The sequence below is a fragment of the Cherax quadricarinatus genome, chromosome 23, assembly GCF_038502225.1.
Source record: "Cherax quadricarinatus isolate ZL_2023a chromosome 23, ASM3850222v1, whole genome shotgun sequence".
NCBI lineage: Eukaryota > Metazoa > Arthropoda > Malacostraca > Decapoda > Parastacidae > Cherax > Cherax quadricarinatus.
This window is the reverse complement of record NC_091314.1, coordinates 26,180,594-26,198,292: the sequence shown is the minus strand read 5'-3', so window position 1 is coordinate 26,198,292 and position 17,699 is coordinate 26,180,594. Positions and strand designations below refer to the sequence as shown.

Sequence of the window (17,699 nt, the reverse complement as noted above, 5' to 3'; positions counted from 1 at the left end):
TATCAATTGAGTACAAGAAACTGCCCATTTACCGATTTGAGCTACCCAATAAAGTGGTCAGAATTTGGCAATTTGGCCAATTTCACGCAAATTAAAAAAGATGCCAATTTCAAAATAGGGACCAGAATAAACAATGTAGACATTCTTGGCACTAAAATAACATATCTTCTGTTCATTAGTCATGTCTCTAGGCCCCTCTTATATCACTATTGCTCTCTATTTTGATTTTTTATTCATACAAAAAATAGAAGATTTACTGCTATGCAGACTACTGCATTATTGTAAAAATAGCATAAATAATATCAGTGCACTAGTGAAAGAATACAGTGGACCCCCCGCATAGCGAACTTAATCCGTGCAAGAGGGCTGGCTGTTATGCGAAATGTTCGCTATGCGAATGAATTTTCCCCATAAGAAATAATGGAAATAAAATTAATCCGTGCAAGACACCCAAAAGTATGAAAAAAATTTTTTTTTACCACAAAAAAATGTTAATTTTAGTACACACAAACTGAAAAAGGCATGCACAATTACATGACACTTACTTTTATTGAAGATCTGGTGATGATTGATGGGATGGGAGGAGGGGAGAGAGAGTGTTAGTGTTTAGAAGGGGAATCCCCTTCCATTAGGACTTGAGGTAGCAAGTCCTTTTCTGGGGTTACTTCCCTTCTTCTTTTAATGCCACTAGGACCAGCTTCAGAGTCACTGGACTTCTTTCGCACAACATATCTGTCCATAGTGGCCTGTACCTCTCGTTCCTTTATGATTTGTCTAAAGTGGTTCACAACAGTGTCATTGTAACAGTCACCAGCACGGCTTGCAATAGCTGTGTGAGGGTGATTTTCATCAAAAAAGGTTTGCACTTCAAGCCATTTTGCACACATTTCCTTAATCTTTGAAGTAGGCAATTCCTTCAATTTCTCTCTCCCCTCCTTTGAACCAGTTTCCCCAGGTCTGGCCTCTTGCTCTTGAAGTTGATCTATCAGCTCATCAGTGGTTAGTTCTTCATTGTCCTCCTCCACCAACTCTTCCACATCCTCCCCACTAACCTCCAACCCCAAGGACTTCCCCAATTCCACAATTGATTCCTCAACTGGTATACTCCTCTCAGGGTTAGCCTCAAACCCTTCAAAATCCCTTTTGTCTACACATTCTGGCCACAGTTTCTTCCAAGCAGAGTTCAAGGTTCTCTTAGTCACTCCCTCCCAAGCCTTACCTATAAGGTTTACACAATTGAGGATATTAAAGTGATCCTTCCAAAACTCTTTTAGAGTCAATCGAGTGTCTGTGGTCACTTCAAAGCACTTTTGAAACAGAGCTTTTGTGTACAGTTTCTTGAAGTTGGAAATGACCTGCTGGTCCATGGGCTGCAGGAGAGGAGTGGTATTAGGAGGCAAAAACTTCACCTTAATGAAGCTCATGTCCCCATAAAGTCGCTCTGCCACGTCTGTAGGATGACCAGGGGCATTGTCTAACACCAGGAGGCACTTAAGGTCTAATTTCTTTTCAGTTAGGTAATCTTTCACATTGGGGGCAAATGCATGGTGTAACCAGTTATAGAAAAATTCCCTAGTGACCCATGCCTTACTGTTTGCCCTCCACAGCACACACAAATTATCCTTGAGGACATTCTTTTGCCTGAACGCTCTGGGAGTTTCAGAGTGATACACTAATAAAGGCTTAACTTTGCAATCACCACTAGCATTGGCACACATCAACAAAGTAAGCCTGTCTTTCATAGGCTTATGTCCTGGGAGTGCCTTTTCCTCCTGAGTAATGTAGGTCCTGCTTGGCATTTTCTTCCAGAACAGGCCTGTTTCATCACAATTAAACACTTGTTCAGGTTTCAGTCCTTCAGTTTCTATGTACTCCTTGAATTCATGCACATATTTTTCAGCCGCTTTGTGGTCCGAACTGGCAGCCTCACCATGCCGTATCACACTATGGATGCCACTACGCTTCTTAAATCTCTCAAACCAACCTTTGCTGGCCTTAAATTCACTCACATCATCACTAGTTGCAGGCATTTTTTTAATTAAATCGTCATGCAACTTCCTAGCCTTTTCACATATGATCGCTTGAGAGACGCTATCTCCTGCTAGCTGTTTTTCATTTATCCACACCAATAAGAGTCTCTCAACATCTTCCATCACTTGCGATCTTTGTTTCGAAAACACAGTTAAACCTTTGGCAACAACAGCTTCCTTGATTGCCGTTTTCTTGCCCACAATAGAAGAGATGGTTGATTTTGGTTTCTTGTACAACCTGACCAGGTCGGTGATACGTACTCCACTTTCATACTTATCAATGATCTCTTTCTTTATTTCAATAGGAATCCTAACCCTTATTGCTGTAGGGTTGGAACTAGAAGCTTTCTTGGGGCCCATGGTCACTTATTTTCCAGAAACACCACCGAAAACACTGTAATAATACGAAATATTCCGAGTGTATGCTTGAATGTTACCGCGGAGGCTGGCTGGTAAACAATGGCACAGGCGGCACATGTGAGGCTGGCTGAGGGCGCACATTGGACGCGTCTCGGACGAAGGCCGCTGAGCGGGTTTTTGTCCACTATGCGGGGCAAAATTTTAGCGAACAAAGCGTCCGCTATGCAAGGCGTCCGCTATGCGGGGGTCCACTGTATTAGACTCTCCAGTTGACGTGTATTGAATGTGTGGTGTGATTTCCTTACTCTTGAACATTGGTAAAAAGTGAACATTTCCACTGCTTTGAGCTTAACCCTTTGAGGGTCGACAGGCCCTCTCCGAAACTCGTTCTCAGGGTCGGCCAAATTTAAAAAAAAAAAAAAATTATTTTCTCTTATGAAAAGATAGAGAATCTTTTCCCGATCATAAAGACACCAAAAGTTTGAAATTTGATAGAAAACTTACGGAATTATGCTCTCGCAAAGTTAGCGGTCTCGGCGATGTTTACGCATCGGCGATTTTGCCCACTTTGAGCCCCATTTTCGGCCAATTTCACTGTACTAGTCGACAAAAAACATGAATATTTCGCTAGAACTCCATTTTTTCTATCGAATGGGTGCAAGAAACCACCCATTTATAAATTCAACTATCCAGTACAGTGGTCAGAATTTAGCAATTTTGCCAATTTCACACAAATTTCAAAAGATGCCAATTTCCGAATAGGGTCCAGAATAAACAAGAAAGACATTCCTGGCACTAAAATGACATTTCCTCTAGTCATTAGTCACGTCTCAAGGCCCCTCTTATATTCTTTTGCTTTCCACTTTGAATTTTTATTCTCACAAAAAATATAAGATTTACTGTTATGCAGACTACTGCATTAGTGTAAAAAATGGTATAAATATTATTGGTGCACTTGTGAAAGAATATTAGACTCACCAGTTGACGTGTATTGCACGCTTGGCACGATTTGTTTACTTTTGAAGTTTGGTAAAAATCGAACATTTCTGCTACTTTGAGCTCAATTTCAAGGCACCTTTCATTGTAAAACCAGTCAAAATCATCTCAATTTCTGTAATTTGTCTTCCATTCTATAAAATGAGACCAAGAAAACTAGAATACAACAATAAATACCATACGAAAATACACTGCAAAGTCGCTGATTTATTAAAAAAAAATGGTCAAAGTTTTTTTTTTCTCATTATGCACTGTGTGCTGCAGGATTTTTTTTAGACTGTGCACACTGACCACATAGACCCATTCTTTCATATGACGGCCTACCAGCTTTCTCCCACTAGATTTGAGGCCGCTAGAATTTATGAGTACTAGTACGTCAAAAACCCCTACGCGTAAGACGTACTAGTACGACCAAAACCCTCAAAGGGTTAATTTCAAGGTCGTTTTCATCGTGTAACTAATCAAAATCACCTCTATTTCTGTAATGTGTTTTCCATTTTATCATCTGAGACCATGAAAACCAAAATACAACGATAAATACTATACAAAAATAAACTTCAAATTCGGCGTTTTAATCCAAAAACCTGGTTGGAGTTTTTTTTTTTCTCATTATGCATTGCATGCTGCAGGATTTTTTTTATATGGTGCACACTGACCACACAGACTCATTCTCTCACATGTAGGCCTACCAGCTTTCTCCTGCTTGATTTGAAGCCGCTAGAATTATTGAGTATATATACGTCTGAAACACTTGTAAGACATACATACAGTATACACAACCAAAACAGTCAAAGGCTTAAGGGTTAACACAGTAGTTACGTTCCTGAAAACACCGTTTTAGTTAAAATAGTGTAAGACAAACTGAAGAACTTATGGGAAAAGTAAGGTTACATTCCTGGGAACCTCTAAAAAGCCAAACAACTTTTCTTTAGACCAACAGATCTTACAAAAATAAAAGTGAATATGTAATTGTAGTTCATTTTCATGATGTATTATGTTGTTTTTACTGCTTAACATTAGAAATGCAACACCCACATAAATTGTGGGTGCTGGTACTTGTGGATGATTGTGGAAAGTGGAGAATTATGCTATGGCCCTACTGGGCTCGGGTAGATGGTAGAGGTATATTGGTACTGAAGTCGATGGTTGTACTGGAGTGTGCATAAATTCTGTAATGGATTTCTGTTCTCTTTTACCCTGCAATACATTATACAACTGATGGTAAGGCATCAGCTGCTAGACACCATTTCAGGGTCCTCTTCAGTGAAAAAGTCTGTCAGTCAGTCAGTAAATCAGTCAGTCATCACACAAACTCATATTTACCTCATTCCTTTTATGTGCACAAAGAGACGCTTCATTACAGCTACTAGCTATCTCTTGTCTAATACGGTGAACCTCTACTTGCGAGTGCATCCACGTGCGAGTTTTTCCAAATACAAGCAGTTGATTGGTTGATTGTTTGCTTTCATACACGAGCAAAATTTCCATAAGCGAGCGGGCCTCAAGGGAGGTTCCTTGACGCTGGTGAGGGGCTCTTGCTCTTGATCTAGGGAATTGGATCTCATTTATTTGTTGGACTATCTTATTGAAACTTGGACAATGTATGATGGAAAGATGTTTCTTGACGTACACCAAAAATGAAAGAAATCGGATCATAAATAATGGAGTTCACTTCTCAGCAATTAGCCTTCCCTTAGCGGTATCGTATGGTTTTTATGGTTGTATTCTCGTTTTTGGGTCTCATTTGATAGAATGGAAGATATATTACAGAAATAGATATGATTTTGATTAGTTTCACAATGAAAAGTACCTTGAAATTGAGCTCAAAGTAGAAAAAATGTTTGATTCTTTGGCGATGTGAAGAGTAAACAAATGACGTCACTGTCCATTCCAACATGCAGTCATGAATGGGTTGACATTATTTGTACAGTTATTACAATAATGCAATAATCTACATAACAGTAAATCTTCTATTTTTTGTGTGAATAAAAATTACAAATTATTTATATTGTAATAATAATAATACATATAATAATGATAGTATTATACAGTAGACTGTTATATTACACGGTAGTTATGTTCCTGAAAATGCCATGTTAGGTAAAACTGTGTTAGATAAACTGAAGAACTTGTAGGAAAAATAGGGTTATGTTCCTGGAAGCCCCCAGAAAGCCAAACAACTTTTTTCTAGACCAACAGATCTTACAAAATTAAAAGTAAATATGTAATTGTAGTTCTTTGTCATGATATATTATGTTTTTACTCCTTATGACTGCAAATGCAATAGAAATAATAGTATTTCTTACCTTAAATTGTGGGTACTGCTGTTGGTGGATGATTGTGAAGAGAGTGGATATGTATGGTGTGGCCCTATTGGGCTGAGGTGGATGGTTGTTGGTTGTCAGCAGAAGTGGATGGTAGAGGTTCTAGTACTAAAGTTGATAGTTGTATTGGTGTGTGCATAAATTCTGTAATGGATCTACCCTGCAGTACATGATACAGCTGATGGTAAGGCATCATTAGCTGGTCTAGACTCTCTTTCAAAGCACTGCTAATAGATTTGTCAAGGTCCTCTTCAGTGAAAAGTCTGCTAGTTTAGCAGCAACATGGAACTGCTCATGTAACTGCTCCAATATTAATAGTTTTTCTTCTGGTTCTTCTGTTATTTGGCTCCCTAGTATCTGCGCATTGAACTCTGCCAACATTTCCTCTGGACTCCTTTCTTCATCATCATCATCTTCGAAGAGCTCATTCACATCTTCATTCATATCTTCAAAACCATCACCTGGTAATCTCCTTATCAGCTGAACAATATCCTGAAACTGACTCTCAAGCAAGGGAAAAACCAGTGAAAGAATTAACTGCAGAAGGCCATGATTGCTTGGCAGATACAAGATATAGCAATTAAAAGATTTAAACTCAATCCCCCGTTGGCTCAATGGTCTAACCCACAGCCAGGCAGAGGCTTGAGTTGGGGAAGTATCCCGCGACTCTCCGAAGTTTTTCTCGTCCCACAAACCGAACCGTGTTAAGTTAATTTTATGAAGTGTTGTATAAAATTGTGCCACAATTTTTCAGTAGTGCAGTAACCAAAATGTGCCGAATAAAACCGTGTAATATAATGGTCTACTGTAATATAATAATATTAATATAATACGTATAATAATAATACATGTATAATAATAATGTACTATATAATATTTATAATAGATGGCTTCAGAAGGCTGTCACTAGATGGCAGTGATTGCCACAACAATTTGGGAGGGTTGTGGCTCCCTCCACTTGTCACGTAATGACATGTTTTATTCATTCTAGAGTATATATCAGGTTTCTATGTTATTTATATTGTTTATTATGTCATATTAGATAAACTGTGATAGATAAATAAGCTGTATAAATGATATTAGCAAAATATTGAAGTACCTTGTCATGCCTCCTGAGAGCTGGAACGGATTAATTGCATTTCAGTTAATTTAAGTGAGGAAAATTGACTGTGCAAACAGTCAAATCCAGATGCAAGCAAGGTCATGGAACGGATTAAACTCATAAGTAGAGGTTCCACCGTACCCCCTGAACTATGTTATATAAAATATTTTTTCTGCATGTCACTGTGTAATAATGTGTAACAGTAAAAACAAATAATGCCAATGCAGTGCACGGTCATCAAATGTCACTCCACTGCTGCACTGTCAGCAGTGTAGTGACACTTGTCTTACACCATGCTTCAAGGAGTTACATATACATGTATACAGTAGACCCCCGAGTTTCGGCAGCATCGACTTCTGTGAAATTCGACTTTTGGCAAAATTTGGCCTCGAGTTTCATGATTAGACTCATGATTCGGTGACCATCTGGTACCCGTCCGCCCGTCACTGCGCACACAAAGTCAGTCTCCCATGCCATTCACGCTCAGTGTGCCATTGTTTACCATGTGACCATCACCCTGCGGGTTCATACATAATAATCCATTGTTTTTTGTGATTACAACTGCTAAATAAGTCACCATGGGCCCAAGGAAAGCTAGTGCAAGCCCTTTGGTAAAGAAAGTGAAGCACATGATCCAGAGGGATTTTGAAGGGTTTGAGGCAGACCCTGACCCTGCCGACCCTCTGCCTGTTGTGGAAGGTGTTGTGGCATTGGGCAAGTCCATGGGGTTGGAGGTGAGTGACGGGGATGTGGAAGAGTTGGTGGAGGACCACAGGGAAGAGTTAACCACTGACAAACTGCAAGAGCTTCAACTGGAACAGCATCAGACCACAGCTGAGGAACTTGCTTCAGAGGAGGAGGAAAAGAGAGTGAAGGAGATGCCTTCTTCGGTGATTAAGGACATGTGTTCAAAGTGGAATGAGTTGCAAAGTTTTGTTGAAAAGTATCACCCTGACCAAGCTGAAACAAGCCATATCTGCAACATGTTCAGTGACAAAACCTTGTCCCACTTCAGGCAAATCATAAAGAAATGCCAGAAACAGACCTCTCTGAACAGATATTTTGTGCGGCAGGGGCCCAGTGACTCTCAAGTTGTTCCCAGTGGCATTAAAAGAAGAAGGGAAGTAACCCCAGAAAAGGATTTGCTACCTGAAGTCCTAATGGAAGGAGAGTCTCCTTCCAAACAGTAGTGTGCACCTTCCTCCTATCCCCTCCTCCCGTCTTCCATCCACCCAGAAGTCTTCAGTAAAGGTAAGTGTAATGTTATTATTATTTTTTATATGTATGTACTTGATTTCTGATTGTTTTCAGTATGTAAATCTTTATTTAATTTGAAAAAAAAATATTTTATTTTAATATTTTTGGGTGCCTGGAACGGATTAATTTTATTTCCATTATCTCTTATGGGGAAAATGGCTTCGAGTTTCGTGAATTTCGACTTTTGACAGGCTCTCTGGAACGGATTAATCACGAAACTCGGGGGTCCACTGTGCTACTGCATGTCCAAAACATTACTGGGACCTATAAATACTATATGTATATATATTTCTAGACAATAGTATGTGACTAAGGTATGTGAAAATGTTCACCTGTCACTGCATTTGTGACTACAGCCTCTCCTCACTTACCGACATACTCGTTTACCGATGACTCAGACTTACGACGGGCTCCCTGACCAGTATGCATACCTAAATAATGTATATAAGAGCTGATTTCTTCTGTTCTGTTTATTACAATACTCAGTACACTACTGTATGAACATTTAAAAATACACCAGAAATGTTATAAATGGTGCAAAGGTGACAGTAACCTTTAAACGGTTCAAACGTATATATACATTCACTCGTGCAGCACCCCAAATATTTTGAAAAAAAAAAAATTATAGAAAAAAAGAGCACATTTTTTTATATGTTTTAGAATAAAAAAATTTTTTAGGGTCAGTACTTACCGAGATATGAGGCCACGAAGTTGGCACTTGGCGATCACCTGACGGCAACATGGAGCAGTGCCGCTTGCAGAAATTCTACATATTTGCCATTTCCTTCCATTTTTTTTTTTTAATTTTCTTGGTTTTCATGATATGATAATTATATTTTATGGCAAATCTTTTGATTTCAATGCCAGTTGTTGTTTATACACCAATATTATGTGCGAAATTATCATCATATTGTCATAAACACACATGTACACACTGACAGGTGATTTTGCACACCTGGCTGAATCACATTCTATTATCTACAACTATATACAAGTATTTACATGTCCCACTTATGTTTCTAGAACTCCACGATTGTATGATACTCCATGAAGTATGGATTCATACAGAGTGCCACCCCACACTGGTGACAAATGAATCGTGTGTCCTTCTGCTGTTGGGGTCATTTTTTGGTGGCAGCACACACAAAACACTTTTTCTGGGCATTATTCTTCTTTTGGGTAGGTGGTATTGGTACCAGATAGTGACAGTTAGGAGTGATTCAGTCTGGCACTTTCCCCACTGGCTGTGGTTGGGTGACAGGTTGAGGTGTGACAGGTCGCTGTTGAGGGGCAGGTACAGGTGTGGTACCATACTTTCTTGCTATCTGTTTGACAACATTCAGAGAGAATTCTGCAAAATGTTGTCATTTTCCAGTCTTTATTTCGTACATATTGAATGCATTGAGCACTGCAATGTCTACAAGGTGAAAAACAGTTTTATATACCACTTGCGACTCCTACGCACACAGTCAACAAACCCTATCATCATGTCACACTTGTCAACTAGTCGCATATTGTTCATATAGTCCACGACAGCAGCTGGCTTTACAATAGGTTCTTTGTTGAACTTGCTCAGTCTGTCTCTCTGTACCACCTCGTTTCTGTGGATGGTTGACAGCAATGTCACGTCCCGTTTGTCATGCCACGTCAGTACCATGATGTCATTAGCATGAAACACTTGCACTTCACCTTCAACACTGCCTCCACTGAGCTTTGGCATATGTTTTCTATTCCTTCTTACTGTTCTACATATATCAGTATTGTTCACACGTAGGAAATCAGCGAGCATAGGGCTTGTATACCAGTTGTCTGTGTACAATGTATGGCCCTTGCCAAGGTATGGTTCCATCATCCTGTGAACAACATCAACGGAAATGCCCAACATCCGTCTGACATCATCGAGTGTATTACTCCCGGTGTATACAATAACATCCAACACAAGACCACTCTCACAGTCACACACAACAAAAAGTTTTATGCCAAAGTGATTACGTTTGCTCGGTATATATTGCTTGAATGACAAGCATCCCTTGAACAGAATCAAGGACTCATCAACAACAATGTTCTTGAAGGGATAAAAGTATGCACTGAATTTCTGCTTCAAATACATAAACACTTCCCGGATTTTGTATAGAAGGTCATTTCTGTTTGGTGTATTCCTGTCTGAGAAATGCAACATTCGTAGCAACAGAGTGAATCTGTTGCAGGGAAGGAGGTCACGGAAGACTGGAGTACTGATGAAGTGGTCTGTGGACCAGTAATTACATATATTGTTCTTAGAGATATGTGGCATAAGCATGACAGTGGCAAAGAATAAATACATTTCAGCCACTGTTGTATCCTTCACCTGTGCAGCTGTGATGATTCTCCAATCTCTGTTATGTTGTCCATGACATATCGGTAATAATTGTTTGTCTGGGTCACTATCAAGTTCATTATAGGCTCGTCAGAGTACAACTGGAAATAGTCTAACTCTGTAGACTCATTTGTTATGGGACATTCTGGCTGGATACCACTTCCACTCGCATCAAAATCACGAGGCTGTGGCACGAATATACTTTGTGTTCAGTTCCACTCACGATCACATGGTGCAGGGTGGACCTGTGGCATGGGGCGAGGGGGAGGAGGAGGAGGGACAGGAGTTGAGGCAGCACATGGTTGAGGGGATGCCGGGCGGTCCTTTGTCTGTCCACTCACTGCGCCATGTGGTCCAGGCACCGTGCCACCCACCACTACTTCCTTCATCCCTGCATACTCGCCTTCATGATGACTTTCACTATCAGTGGCCGGGGTTTTGGATCGTGACCTGCCACAACCCTTGGGGATTGCACGTGGCACACTGCCTGAACGTAGATAATGACGCCTGAAAGTACGCTTCACTGGTGATTAATGAACTTCACTATCACTAGACGAATCCTCGAATGGCATAAAATCAACCTCATCGTCACTTACATCACTTTCACTATCACTAAAACACCGGGAAAATGAGTTTCCTCTTGCAAAGTTGCCTATGGGTAACACTCGCCACTCCAGAGGTGCTTGGCCCAGGGTCTTGTGTGGCCACACTGGCCACCCCAAAAGTACTTGGCCTAGGGTCTGCTGTGGCCACACTGGCTACCCCAGAGGTGCTTGGCCCTAGGACAGGTATCGCTACCCCAGAGGTGATGGGCTGAGGGTCATCTGGGTTATCGTCAACATTTTGACAAATTCCTTGAATATTACTGGCCTCATTGGTGTCAAATACACTAAACTCATGATCTATATTACTTTCCTCGAATAGTAGTGTTAATATGATGAGGCATGAGTGAATCACGAGGATGTGCCATGATGTTGATCCAAGATGGAGCTGAATGTAACTGGTCCTACCGTGTGGTACCCAGGCATCCCAGATTTTTTGTATACCACGCACACTGAGTGCGCACACCCATTCTCTCATGTCTAGGCGACTCAGGCCTATCACATCAATTTTGAATGAATGAAAATGTGGCCACCATACCCAGGGTGACTAAAGGGTGTCAAAACACTTTAGTCACCCTGGATATGGTGGCCACAACTTAAGTTATAAAACCTCACCCCTGGATCACACATAATGCCCCAAAAGAAGATAGAAGAAGGACCCAGAGGTCCTGCCATGTCAACAAACAGAGAGAGAGAGAGAGAGAGAGAGAGAGAGAGAGAGAGAGAGGGAGAGGGAGAGGGAGGAGCCTAGCTAAGCTCCTCCCACCAAAACAAAAGACTGTTGCTAAGCACAATTCTCTTGTTACCACAATTCTACCACACTTTAATTTACTTTTACAAAAAGAAATACAACTTTATAAACTACTTATTTAAATTGTGTGTGTGTGTCTATAGTATAACCTATTATATTTAGAAAAAAGGCTTGACTCAGCTGCCTCTCAGTCCTAAGGGTGATCAACCCTTATGACATTTAGAACTGAGTCCCCATCAATTCAATATAATTAGGTATTCCAGAGTAACTGTTACTTATAAATACATGTTGGGTCCTATAGCCCCATAACAGAAAAATAAAACATATACAGTGGACCCCCGCATAACGATTACCTCCGAATGCGACCAATTATGTAAGTGTATTTATGTAAGTGCGTTTGTACATGTATGTTTGGGGGTCTGAAATGGACTAATCTACTTCACAATATTTCTTATGGGAACAAATTCGGTCAGTACTGGCACCTGAACATACTTCTGGAGTGAAAAAATATCGTTAACCGGGGGTCCACTGTATATACGTTTGGGGAGCTACGTGAGAGAACGTATATATACGTTTGGACCGTTTAACCCTTTCAGGGTTTCGGCCGTACTAGTACGGCTTACACTCCAGGGTTTTTGACATACTAGTATGCCTAAATTCTAGCGCCCTCAAATCTAGTGAGAGAAAGCTGGTAGGCCTACATATGAAAGAATGGGTCTATGTGGTCAGTGTGCGTGGTATAACAAAAATCCTGCAGCACACAGTGCATATGAGAAAAAAAACTTTGACCGTGTTTTTGGATTAAAACAGCGACTTTGCACTGTATTTTTGTATGGTATTTATTGTTGCATTCTAGTTTTCCTGGTCTCATTTAATAAAATGGAAGACATATTACAGAAATTGAGTTGATTTTGACTGGTTTTACAAAGAAAAATACCTTGAAATTGAGCTCAAAGTAGCAGAAATGTTCGATTTTTACCAAAGTTCAAAAGTAAACAAATCATGCTAAGTGTCCAATACTGGTGAGTCTAATATTCTTTCACAAGTGCGCTGATATTATTTATACCATTTCTACACTAATGCAGTAGTCTGCATAACAGTAAATCTTCTATTTTTTTGTGAGAATAAAAATTCAAAATGGAAAGCAAAGGAATGTAAGAGGGGCGTGGGGACATGACTAATGAACAGAGGAAATGTTATTTTAGTGTCAGGAATGTCTTGTTTATTCTGGACCCTATTTGGAAATTGGCATCTTTTGAAATTTGTGTGAAATTGGCAAAATTGCTAAATTCTGACCAATGTATTGGATAGTTGAAATCAGTAAATGGGTGGTTTCTTGTACACATTCGATAGAAAAAATGGAGTTCTAGCTAAATAGTTATGATTTTTGTCGACAAGTACACTGGAATTGGCCGAAAATAGGGCTCAAAGTGGGCAAAATCGCCGATGCGTAAACATCGTCGAGACCGCTAACTTTGCGAGAGCATAATTCCGTAAGTTTTCCATCAAATTTCATACTTTTGGTGTGATTATGATCGGGAAAAGATTCTCTATCTTTTCATAAGAACTTTTTTTTTTTTTAAATTTGGCTGACCCTGAGAACAAGTCTCTGAGAGGGCCTGTCGACCCTGAAAGGGTTAAGGGTTAAAATAATATCAAAGATGGTTGACACATACCCACTACCATCATAGTATGGTCCTCACTTAGCGACGAATTCGTTTACTGTCAGAATGAAGATTGGCTATGAATTCACAAGAACTTCTACAAATTGTAATTATCAGAACATATATTACTGTGGTCCCTTGTTTTTTGTAAGCATCAGAAGTCGTAATTTTCGGAAATTGTAACGTTTTTTTGTCAAAGCGTTGACTCATGAATTGTTGTTTGACTCGTAAATAGTTCATCCCAAATGCGTACGCCTCGAGCGGCCACACACTACATTCCCAGCCAGTGTACCATTGTTTATCAGTTAGTGTGGACGATCCCATGCGTTCATGTGGTACATTTCATAATATTTCATTCGTTTTAGTGCCTGAAACTGCTAAATAAGCCACCATGGCTCCAAAGGAAGCTTCTAGTGCCAGCCCTTTGGTAAAGAATGTGAAAAACACTATATAATTCAAGAAAAAGTTTGTAGAAAAATATGAAAGTGGTGGTGGTAGAGGGTGGTAGCGATTGTAATGGTGGTAGAGGGTGGTAGCAGTTGTGATGGTGGTAGAGGGTGCCTTCTACAATGATTCAGCGATTCTACTAACTCCTCCAATGTTGTTGAGTTATATAGGGCTACAGAAAACACCGCCACCTCAGCTGCAGCCTTCACCAGCATTATGTATGGCTTATGCTCTCAGTGGCCCTTATACACCTAACAACAACAACAACAATGCAACACCAGTCTTGACATACATAATGACTTATTTTATTCATTCTAGAGTATATTCCATGTTTCTTTGTTATTAATACAGTGGACCCCTGGCATACGATATTAATCCGTTGCTGAGAGCTCATCGTATGCCAAAATTATCATAAGGCGAATTATTTTTCCCCATAAGAAATAATGGAAATCAAATTAATCCGTGCAAGACACCACAAAGTATGAAAAAAAAATTTTTTTACCACATGAAATATTAATTTTAATACACACAAACTGACACTTACCTTTATTGAAGATCTGGTGATGATTGATGGGATGGGAGGAGGGGAGAGTATGGAAGTTGTTAATGTTTAGAAGGGGAATTCCCTTCCATTAGGATTTTAGGTAGCACGTCCTTCTCCGGGGTTACTTCCCTTCTTCTTTTAATACCACTAGGACCAGCTGACCGTAGTGCAGCAACAGCTGACCTGGTGCAGCAACAGATGAATGTGGTGCAGCAGCAGCTGACCGTGGTGCAACACCAGCTCACCGTGGTTCAGCAACAGCTGACTGGTGCAGCAACAGCTGACCGTGGTGCAGCAACAGCTGACGGTGGTGTAGCAGCAGCTGACTGTGGTGCAGCAACAGCTGACCGTGGTGCAACAGCAGCTGACCGTGGTTCAGCAACAGCTGACTGGTGCAGGAACAGCTGACCGTGGTGCAGGAACAGCTGACTGTGGTGTAGCAACAGCCGACTGTGGTGCAGCAACAGCCGACTGTGGTGCAGCAACAGCTGACGGTGGTGCAGCAGCAGCTGACCGTGGTACAATAGTACATATTTCTCACCCTTTTTACCACGGGGTTGGCACTAGAAGCTTTCTTTGGGCCCATGGTGGCTTATTTAGCAGTTACAAGCACTATAAACAATGGAATAATACAAAATGTATCGAATGTATGCATGCAAGTGGCCACCCTGGCTTGTAAACAGTGACGGCAGGGCTGGATGGACAGGTTTGGGATGAGTCATTTTGGTCAGAAACAGCTGATGGTGGTGCAGCAGCAGCTGACTGTGGTGCAGCAGCAGCTGACCATGGTGCAGCAGCAGCTGACCGTGGTGCAGCAGCAGCTGACTGGTGCAGCAACAGCTGATGGTGGTGTAGCAGCAGCTGACTGTGGTGCAGCAACAGCTGATGGTGGTGCAGCAGCAGCTGACTGGTGCAGCAACAGCTGATGGTGGTGCAGCAACAGCTGATGGTGGTGTAACAGCAGCTGTGGTGCAGCAACAGCTGATGGTGGTGCAGCAACAGCTGATGGTGGTGTAGCAGCAGCTGTGGTGCAGCAACAGCTGACAGTGGTGCAGCAGCAGCTGACTGTGGTGCAGCAGCAGCTGACTGTGGTTCAGCAACAGCTGACTGTGGTGCAGCAGCAGCTGGCCGTGGTGTAGCAGTAATTATCTCTTTCTTCATTTCCATAGTAATTTTCACCTTTTTAACCGCACGGTTGGCACTTGAAGCTTTCTTGGGGGCCATGGTGACTTACTTTGCAGGTACAATCACTAAAAACGCTGTGATAATATGAAATGTTCCGATTGTATGCGTGGATGCGACCGCACTGGCTGGCTTGTAAACACTGGCACCCACGGGGCAGCTGAGGCGTGCTCAGACGAATCGCATGAGGCGAGGCAAAATTTTTGCGTTAAAATGTATCATATGCCAGATTTAACCTTTGCCGATGCCATCGTGTGCCGGGGGTCCACTGTATTGTTTATTATGTCATATTAGTTGAATTGTGATAGATAAATTAGCCATAGAGTTGATATTAGTGTCATATTCTCCAACAATAAACTCGCCTCCCCTCCCTCTGCCATACACCAACAAGAATCTTCAATAAAGTTAAGTGTGATGTTAAATGTTCATTTATACATTTTATTAGTGCTTTACATTTATTTGTCATTCTCTTCTACATGTAAATCTATATTTAACCCTTTGACTGTCGCGGCCGTATATATACGTTTGTGAGGTACCGTGTTTGACGTATATATACTCATAAATTCTAGCGGCTTCAAATCAGGCAGGAGAAAGCTAGTAGGCCCACATGTGAGAGAATGGGTCTGTGTGGTCAGTGTGCACCACATAAAAAAAATCCTGGAGCACGCAGTGCATAATGAGAAAAAAAAAACTCCGACCGTTTTTTTTTAATTAAAATGCCGACTTTGTGGTCTATTTTCGTATAGTATTTGTGGTTGTATTCTCGTTTTCATGGTCTCATTTGATAGAATGGAAACTATATTATAGAAATGGAGGTGATTTTGATTAATTTTACTATAAAAAGAACCTGGAAATGGAGCACAAAGTACAGGAAATGTTTGATTTTTGCCGATGTTCAAAAGTAAACAAATGATGTCATTGTCCAATAAATGTCCAAATAGCCATTCTAATACGCAGTCATGAATGGGTTGATGTAATTTTTACAATTATTACAGTATTGCAGTAGTCTGCATAACAGTAAATCTTCTATTTTTTGTTTGAATAAAATTTCAAAATAAAAAGCAAGAGTAATATCACAGGGACCTGGAGACATGACTGATGAACAAAGAAAATCTTATTTTAGAGCCAGGAATGTCTGCATTGTTCATTCAGGACCTTATTTTGAAATTGTCGTATTTTTTAATTTTCGTGAAATTGGCCAAATTGCAAATTTCTGACCATGTTATTGGGTAGTTGAAATCGGTAAATGGGCAGTTTCTTGTGCTCAATCGATAGAAAAAATAGAGTTCTGAAGAAATAGTTATGAGTTTGGTTGACTGGAATAACGGAATTAGCCGAAAATAGGGCTCAAAGTGGGCGAAATTGCCGATTTTTAAATATCGCCGAAGTCGCTAACTTCACGAGGGTGTAATTCCGTCAGTTTTCCATCAAATTTCGTTTTTTTGGTGTCTTTACAATCGGGAAAAGATTCTCTATCATTTCATAAGAAAAAATAGTTTTTTTTTTTTTTTCGAATATTTTGCGACACCAGGAGCAACTTCAGGATTGGGCCCTTCGACAGTCAAAGGGTTAAGTTAGGAAAGTGACCCCTGATAAGGACTTGGTATGTAGAGTCCTTAAGGAGGGGGATTTCCCTTCCGAACAATAACCTCTCTTCCCTCTCCCCTCCTCCCTGTCTTCCATCCATCAACTACAGCCTTCAGTAAAGGTAACTGTCATGTTGAATGTTCATTCTTTTGTGCATGTAAATCTAACTTTAAGGTAAAAAAAATTTTTTGTTGTTGTTGATACTTCTGGGTGTTTGGAATGAATTTGATTTATAATATTTCTTATGGGGAAAATGGTTTCGCAAGTCGTCAATTTTGGTAATAGTCACACTCTGTGGAACAGATTAATTACAAAAAACGAGGGACCACTGAATATAAATTTTAAAAAATGAGAAAAAAGGTATATTGGCATTACTTCTGCAAGCGGCAGCACTTCATGTTGCCATCAGGTAAGCGACAGGCGCTGACTATGGCCTTATATCTCCATAAGTGCTGACTCTAAAATTTTTTTTTACATTATTACATGTAAAAAATGTC

The 17,699-nt window shown here is 40.5% G+C and overlaps 1 protein-coding gene across 10 annotated transcripts in view; it reads left to right on the top strand.

Annotated features, from left to right (window-relative positions):
- LOC128685725 (mitogen-activated protein kinase kinase kinase 7-interacting protein 3 homolog) overlaps positions 1-17,699 on the top strand; it is a 639,350-nt gene that overhangs the window by 476,415 nt on the left and 145,236 nt on the right. The window lies entirely within an intron of this gene.